This window comes from Mandrillus leucophaeus, unplaced genomic scaffold (genome assembly GCF_000951045.1).
Source record: "Mandrillus leucophaeus isolate KB7577 unplaced genomic scaffold, Mleu.le_1.0 Scaffold785, whole genome shotgun sequence".
NCBI classification, from domain to species: domain Eukaryota; kingdom Metazoa; phylum Chordata; class Mammalia; order Primates; family Cercopithecidae; genus Mandrillus; species Mandrillus leucophaeus.
The window spans coordinates 204,583-213,792 of NW_012108530.1; the positions used below are offsets into that span (position 1 = coordinate 204,583).

Genomic DNA, 9,210 nt, shown 5'->3' on the forward strand with positions numbered 1-9,210 from the left:
CCGCCCCGCGGCCCCGCCGCCTGCACCCGCCTTCCTCCTCCAGCACCCACCCGGACCTCTAGAACGGCCGCGCAGAGCGGGAAGGAGGCAGGGGTCCACACCAGAGGCCCAGACTCTCGTCCTAGGGTCAAGACGCCCCAACCCACTCGCCTACCAATTACGTGCCTTCGTCCAGCTCCAAGCCGGGCAGTAACGGGGTCCAGGAAGGCTAAAGGGGACACGCCCAACCACTGAGGGAGGGATCTCACCTTTGGAGACCCATTTCACGGCGGCCGCACAGGTCACGTCTCTCTCCCCACCCAGGCCAGAGTCCCCGGACCTCTTAGAGCTTTGCTTTGGGGCGAGGGCCAAGGAGGCTTTCCCGGCGCCCAGTGCAGTTGACTGTCTGGGTTTACAAAATAAACCCAGAAGCAGCCTGACGTCTCCGCTCGCATCTGGGGAGAAGGTCGCGGGGAGGGAAGTCGGGAACGTTTCCTCTCCACAGGGATCTCTGCCGGGAGGAAGTAACCGGAGAAATCGCCTCGGGGACACCCCTCACCTCCCTGGGAAAGTTCTATCCCTTTCCTAACTCAGGAGGCGGCAACAGGGATGGTGTCCAATTCAAGAAGGAGGAGGGCAGGAAAGAAGGCTTGGAGCCGACCTTCCGGCTGGAATGCAAAGATAAGGGTATTAACCCAAATAATAATAATAATCCCAGAGCAGACCTTTTTTTCTTTTTCTTTTTTCTCTCTTTTCCTTTCCCTCTTCTCTCTCTCTCTTTTCCTCCGTCTTTGTCTCCGCCACCTCCGCGTCTTTTGCAAGCGTGCTCGTGGCGCGTGCGGGACAGGGACGTAAGGGGCGTGTGCGCGGAGGCTCTTCATCCCTTCCAGAGATGCTGCAGCCGACCAGGGCGCTTTGGTTTGGCAAGCACAGAAGGTGCAAGCCGAACAAGGCCATTCAAAAATGAGGTGGAGGCTATGAGGCTGATGAGCTCTACGATTAAAAATCCATTTTTGTTTAATTCCAAGATAAGTTTTAACGATGGGATTTGAGTGAGCCAAATGGCCCTTTTGGCCATTATATCCGGATTAAAAGAAATAAATTACTGCCCTGACAAAAGATGCCAACCACAGTGGAATGAAAAGCAACCAAATTGAGAGAACAGTTGGGGCAGGATAGATAAAAATGATGAGTACAACCAACTCTTCCTCCCCTCCCCTGCTCACCTTTTCACTTGAGCAATCTTGAACTTAGTGAAAGTTGTTTCCTACACGGTCCATGAGTCATTGTTGTGGTCAGGCAGATCTGTTAGACCAACGCCTAATTTAAATGGAATTGTTTGTGGATTAAAGCCGGGCTAGCACTAATAAATCTAGACATTTTCAGATGAAAACAACTTGATGCAGATTAATTTATTTCATGAAAAGTTGAATTTTATCATAAGAACACAGCCTAAAATGCTTCATGCAAGCCTTTCTCACTGTGCACTTCAAGGGGAGAGGCAGAAGTTGAGATTTTCTAGTATTAGGCCACACTTCCTGGGGTTCTCAAAAACACTTGGTCTCCAGGCCTCCAATTTTATAGAGTTTGGATAGTTAATACAGAGGAATAGAATTAAAATTGCTCGGAGGAATATTTTTTAATTGACTAATAAATGACCAGGTTTTTGCAGGATTTTACCAATTAATTAACATAGTATTTTAAGGAAACCATGAAGGCAGAAGAAAGACCTGTATTTAATGCAAAAATAGTCTAAAAAGAATAAGTGATTCAAAAAAGTTGAAACAAGAAGGTTATATTATAACTACAGGCATACTGTAGAAACATTATGCGGAGATTACACAGCAAAAGTAAACTAAATGCACTCAAAATCCATAGACAAGGCTATTTATCCATTTGAAGACCTGATTGGGGGGGTTTCACATGTTTGTGAGGGGGAAGAAGGTTGCAAAAAGATTGAGTTTACCAACTGGGAGGAAAGAAAGATAATAGTTGATCTTAAGGTATAAGATGTGACCTTATTTTGTGGAGGATAGCATTTTTATCTTTCTAGCATCCTTTCTCCTTCTTCTAACAGATTCCCTCTTTTCACTAGAAGATAAATTCCAAGAGGATAGCAGTTTTATCTGTTTTGGGTATTACTGTATTCTCAGCTCCTAGAACCCTGCATATTCAATAAATTTTTGATAAATGAACTGATGAACAGGGAACCTATACAAAGTGGTTAAGATAACGGTTTACGCCACCTGAATCTGCTGGTTGCTGTCCTGCCTTTTTTGCTTTGAAAGCTTGTCTTAAAAATGAAGGGGAAGAAAGAGAAAGAGGAAGCCTGTAAATGTTATTTGAGTCCTGGATCTGGTAGTACCTGAAGGCCACTGCATACTTTTACTTCCTTTTTAATTATATTTTCCACCCCACCCCCCTTTTTAGCTTAAATTATTTTGACTTGTGAGTATGTCGCTTGTGACGGACAGACTACTAACACATGTAATGATGGTGATAATAAATATGTACTGAGCCATTATTATATGCCAGACACTGAGCTATGCGTTTTACATGCATTATTTCATTTATTGCTCACCACAGCCCTGTGACATTATATAATCCTATAACCCAGATGGTAAACAACTGTGTTCCAAATTATTTGAAAATGAAATGGGATGCAATTATCTCGAGGTTCTATTTGAAGGATTTAGATTGAACAGAAGAGAGACGTTTCTGCCAGGGTGGTTCCAACCTGGAATGGGTTGCCAAGACAGATGGTTGAGTTGCCTTCTTAGGAGTTTAAAATAGGATGCGATAGATATTCCTCTGGCCTCTTCCACATGACATAATACATTGGTAGTTTTGACCATTCAGTAAAGACTCCAAGGGATAGTAGAATGTGGCTTGACACTTGACATAATTCTGAATCTAGTGTACTGAGAAGGATGTGTGGTCATGTGAGTGTCTAACTGGGTTTGGAAATACCTTCTGCCTGAGGCAGTAATTTGAGGTGATGAAATCACAGGAGTTCTAGCCCTGTGATTTCCATAATTTCTCAGGTTATAATCAAAGATTTAAGGAATTAGAGATATGAGACAAGAAATTAATAGCACATGTTTGATGATTCTAAGTCATTTTTACTAATAATTAACACTTCAATAGCACTTTATGTCCTAAGAAGGACTTTCACATTCTTTATCTCCTTTGATTCTACCCTGCGCCCTGTAATCAGGTGGAATTGATGCACTGGCAGATACCTTGTTGCCTCTGTTTTGGCGTGAGGTACGCTGAGTGTTCTTTGGAGATGGAGCTCACTGGGTCACTGATTGCTGCATAAGGAGCTTCCTGTGGTGTCTCCTCACTCTGGCGGGCAGCACTCTTAATAGGATTTTTACAGTGTGACTTAGCTTGAACCCACAAGAAAAACATACCTTTGCCCAGCAACTATGGAAGTGCACTCAGCTCCTACAGCATCCTGTTCTCTTGGCCTCCTCCAGTTGGTTTTTGTAAATTGCCTAAGATTTTTTAATAGAACCAGATCTCTCACCCAATCCTGTGTCTTTCATTATATGGAGATATATTTTCAGGGAAAACTCAGACTCCAGCTCCTGTGCTTTCTGAACTCCAGGAGGCATGTGTCAGCTTGTGGCATGTTTCTCTGGACGCTCCCTCTACTTGGCTGGAAATGGGAGTATAGAATGGAAGTATTCTGCAGGGGGTACTGTGTGTCCTCCCCAGGAAGAGCTCACAATGGGGCTACTCTTTAAGCAATCTCCACTCACCCATCTGGTTGTTCTGTCTCTTATCTTCATTGACATAGTCTGGACAGTTTTTTGTTTTTTAATTCACTTGAGATAAAATCCACATGACATAAAATTCACCATTTTAAAGTGTGCAGTTCAGCAATTGTTTAATCACAATACTGTGCAACCATCACCACTATCTAATTATAGAATACAGATGCTCCTCAATTTACAACGGGATTACATTCCAAAAAAAAAAAACTCAATAAATAAGTTAAAAATCATTTATTACACCTAATCTACTGAACATCGTAGTTTAGCCTAGCCTACCTTAAATGTGCGTAAAACATTTACATTAGCCTACAGTTGAGCAAAATCGTCTAATACAAAGTCCATTTTATATTAAAAAAAAAGTGTTGAATTGCTCATGGAATTTATTGAATACTGTACTGGATGTGAAAAACAGAGTGATTGCATGGGTACTTGAAGTATGGTTTCTACTGAATGTGTATCACTTTCGCACCATTGTAAAGTTGAAACATCCTAAGGCAAACTGAATCATCATAAGTCAGGGACTGTGTATTTTCATCACCCCAAAAAGAAGCCCTATGCCTATTAAGCAGTTACTCCTATTTTCCTTTCTCTCAGCCCCTGGCAACCACTAATGTACATTCTGTTTCTATGGATTTGCCTATTCTGGACATTTTATATAAATGGAATCATTCAATATGTGTTTTTTTGTGTCTGGCTTCTTTCACTTGGCATGTTTTCTAGGTTTGGACGGGGATTTTGAGCTAAAGATTGCAGAATCTGTTAGGAGCACGCTGTTGAAAGACTTGCATAGGTTAGCCGCACTTGAACTTGGAATGTGGTTGTGGGGACCAAAGTTCCATTTATCCAGAGTCTTGAATTATAAAAGTGTTAAACCTCTGTGTGGTTGCAGAAACCTACCAAAATTACAAGGTGAGGAGATTTAAGAGGCCATCTAAAATTTAGCTTCAGCAAAAAACATTTAGATTGGGCTCGGTGGCTCATGCCTGTAATCCCAGCACTTTGGGAGGCCAAGGATAGTGAATCACTTGAGGTCAGGAGTTGGAGACCAGCCTGGCCAACATCTCTACTGGAGAATGCCCGTCTCTACTAAAGTTACAAAAATTAGCCAGGCGTGGCAGCACACGCCTGTAATCCCAGTTACACAGAAGGCTGAGGCACGAGAATCACTTGAACCTGGGAGGCAGAGGTTGCAGCGAGCCGAGATCACACCATTGCACTCCAGCCTGGGTGACAGAGCAAGACTCTGTCTCAAAACACAAAACAAAAAACCCATTTAACCTCTCCAGGAACCTTAAGAGTTAGTTGAGGATGTAACAATTGCCTATTTCTAAAGTTCTTTTCAGCTTCAAAAAATTAACTTGATTTTCTGATAACAATGTGTCCTCTGTTGCTCAAGTACCGGGAACCCTGGGTTTTGTTTCTTCACCCGCCAGTTAGCACTGCCCTGGGCAGACACAGACTCCTCTTCTCTCTCCAGTGAATGACGGTCAGTCCCATTGCTACTTCAGGAAAAGTAACTTAAGGCAAGTTCTTTATAGTTGAGAGATCACTTTAATCTATTAAGTATTCTATTGTGATGGGTATCACATGTTCATTGCAGTATTTTCTTAACGTGCAACAGGGATGTGAGTAAATAAATTCGTGTACATACATCTGGTATATACATTCTTATTGAAATAATGTGGCAAGGGACTATCTGGTGATAAAGCAAAAAAATTACAAAATGGTATGGTTCCAGTTTTTGTAAAAGAAAAAAAATGTATGTTAATTATATGGTATGCATAGATAATCATCTGAAAAATTATGTACCTGTGCCATAGCAGTGTTTCTTTTAACATATTTCTTCTCTTTCCTTATCTGTACATTCTATTATTCTAGAGTCCTTTGTGAGAAGAAAAAGTACAATGAAAACTTAACAGTTTTTAAAGTCATGTGCATCAATGTTTCTGCTTAATTTGGTTCCTACTTCGGAATCAACTACTGTACTTTCAGAGAGAAAAACCCTCTTCTGGCTTCTCAGGCAGGAAGTAACTCAGACCTCCCCTGTTTTGAGGCATGATAATTGCTGTCCTGCTTTAGCTCTGCATTGTTTATTTGGCGGATATTTACTGAGCACCCACTGTGTGCCAGGCGCTATTCTTTAGACTGAGAATTACAGCCATGCATAAATGCTGCAATAGCCATACAAGTCTGACTAAAATTAGGCACATAATAGACATTTACGTATTTCTTATTGCCCAGTTGTCCACATTCCCATGTTTAGGGTTCAACAACCTTGGGTGTGACCAACTTCCAATAGCTATGAGTCCTCCCTGATGGCACATTCTTAGTCCAGCCTTGGTGAAGGTGGCATGGCCCCCTGCCCACACTGCTTTTGGTTTTTCAATGAGAAACAAAAAGAAAAATAACAACTAAAAAATTTTTTTCTAAAAGTTCTGTACTATGTGCTTACGGAAAAAAAAAAAAGGAAGTTATAGGAAAAAGAATCAGAGAATGCTGTTTACAATCTCACTGGTAAGTTACAATTTCTGCTCAAATAATAAACCCATTGAAGTGAGGAAGCTGAGAAGTTTACAAAAGGATGGTCTTTTTTCTTTGTCATAATTATATAATGAGAGAAACAAGCAGACCTCTTTTTAAATACTTTAATATTCTCAGCTTTAGGAATAAAATAAGCAGATGAAAATTTGCTTTAAAAAACTCAGTGTGTCAAAACTATGCATCTAGCATTACAGTTATCTCTTGAGATTTTGGTCATAAATGGCAGGTGTTCTAGTTTTTATTTTGCTCATTGTTAGCCTGAAGAGATCATCTGATTGAATTCTTAAATGCTATTATATCCCTCAAAACCGGGGTTAATTTTGCCTCTCTGATAAATACGGATAATATTTAACAAACCCAGTTTAGAGAACTATCTGAAGCATTCAGAGTCCTATTTTATGCCCTTTAAAAGGTTTGATTTCCTGAAGCAGTAATTAATTTATCATAGCTTTATAAAGGGAATCTAATTATTCAAATATCTAATTTGAAGTAGCCATTATTCACCAACCAACGTTAACACTAAACAAAATAAAATTGAGAAAAGAATCAACTCTCTCCATTATACAGTCAGCACTACTGCAAATACTTACTCAATTATTTTCAGCACACACAAGGCCCTCTGTGGTGGCTGCTCCATGGGCAATTTGCTCTGGAACTCTGATCTTTCAGTTTGTGACAGTGAAAAGAAACATCACATTAATATAGGAGAAGACAGAAGGACGTCATGAAAGACCCAAGAAAGTGGTCTTGATAATAAGACCTACCACTTATTATATTCTCACCATATACCAGGCTTCTCATTTAATTCTTATAAAGGGCTTTAGAGATGGGCATTAGCATCCCCATTTTCTAATGAGGGCCACGGGGCTTAGTTGGTTTATATAACCTGCCCAAGATTAGTGGTAGAAGCAGATTTCTCACAGAAGTCTGCCTTGCTCTGGATTGATGTTTAACAATTAGTTCTAATGCTTCCCATTTAGGGAGTAGCAAGGTCAACCATAATTTAAATTCCATTCAGCAAATATTGTTAGTCCTGGCCACACTCCCGGAGCCATGATATGGTTACTCTCCTCTAGGAATTTGTAGTATTATTAGAAATAATTATAGGATATAAGGTAGTGTAGAATTCATTTCCAAATTGGATAAAACCATGAGCCAAAGTATTTGCAACAGAAAATATCTACTTTGGGCATTCAAAAATTCCAAATATTCCAATTCAAAATTTTAGATCTTACTCACTTTGTTGGAAAAGTATCTGATTCAACAAAGTAAATTGTATGCAAATAAAAATATAATCTGGGGAAACCCATTAAATGGTCAGAGATGAAAATTATCTCTTAGAATTAAGCAATACTAATATGAATCCCTATCAGTCATCTTTTCTGTGGCACTCACAATCAACAATTATAAGCAAGGAAAGTAGTGTCTCTCTCCTGCACATACCAAGGAACTGAAACACTTAATTAAATGCCAAATAGAGTATTTAATAAAAAATCAGATTCCTGGATTTTGTTCCAGAACATCCATTTATTATTAACTGTATAACCCTAGGTAAATGACTCAACCTTTTGGATTCTCAGCTTCCCATTTGTAAGATGGAAACACAGTACTAATATGTGCACTGTTTAATTTCACAAAGTTGACTGAGATGAAACATGTAAAAAGTGCTTTGGTGAATTATAAAGCTGTAAAAGAGTACTGCCTTATTGCCCTTATGCCTTGGATGTGGTCTGACACAGCACAGATGTTTAACAAATGTTTGTTGAACCTAATGGCTAGGTTTATGTGCAAAATAAACAGAGCTGGAGAGGTGTCTCAACACAATGTTTGTACTAATTATGTGGCTCCCCCGAGCCTGGCTGTACCAGAGTCCAGCAGGTCCTCATTTCGCTCAGCTCTGCCTTACTCTCCATGGTGCTCTCTCTCAGCTGCTGCAGATTGGAATGAGTTCACGGGTCTGCATGCCTAGGATTCTCAAAACCCCTAGGGACTTGAAGGTGGCATGTTGTGGGGAGCAACCTCAGTGACCTTTAGTAGAGAGTAAGGGTCAGCAATCTCAAAACACACTGGAGAGTACCCAAAGGGGTTTTGAACTACAGGGAAAGCAAAATAAATAAAAAATAGTAATAATCACTTCCTCTAGAGAGCAGTTTTGACATGCTGCTACTTGTCTCTTGCATTGTGATAAAAATACATGGTAGGAAATCAATGTAGGTTTCCTTGGCAGCTGTTGTATAGAAGAGGTCAGGTGCAAATCTGAACAAGTTGCTGAAGGATGAGTCTGCTCACAGACATTTCCTGCTTCATGGAAACAGCCAGATGATAGAAAACATGCTTAATATGACGATTGTCCATGTATATCTCAAAGTAAAATTTTCCATTCACTCAATATTTATTAAAACTCCTGGATGTCTAAATTCCTCTTGTCTCAATTTCCTTTCCTGGGAAGGCTCTGGGAACCTTGGCTCCTTGGCTCCATTTTTAGAAACAGAATATGCATTGCCCCAATGAACATTAATGTGTTTGTTTGTAGGGCGTATCTGGGTGAAAGATAGGCAATAGGATCTTCAGACAGGGCCACCTTTATAACATTGACTTAACCCAGCTTGACAGGTCCAGAAACTTGGTATTTTTGGTGTCCCAGGGCTAATTTTGTAAATGGAGAGGGACTTAAAATATAAACCAAAAGACCAGGCACGGTGGCTCACGCCTGTAATCCCAGCACTTTGGGAGGCCAAGGTGAGCAGATCATGAGGTCAAGAGATGGAGACCATCCTGGCTAACAAGGTGAAACCCATCTCTACTAAAAATATGAAAACAAAAAATTAGCAGGGCATCGTGGCAGGTGCCTGTAGTCCCAGCTACTTGGGAGGCTGAGCCAGAAGAATGGCGTGAACCCGGGTGGCGG

The 9,210-nt window shown here is 40.6% G+C and overlaps 1 protein-coding gene across 2 annotated transcripts in view; it reads left to right on the plus strand.

The window, feature by feature from the left end:
* PCED1B (PC-esterase domain containing 1B) overlaps positions 1–9,210 on the plus strand; it is a 177,720-nt gene that overhangs the window by 496 nt on the left and 168,014 nt on the right. The gene's annotated exons all lie outside the window — the stretch shown is intronic.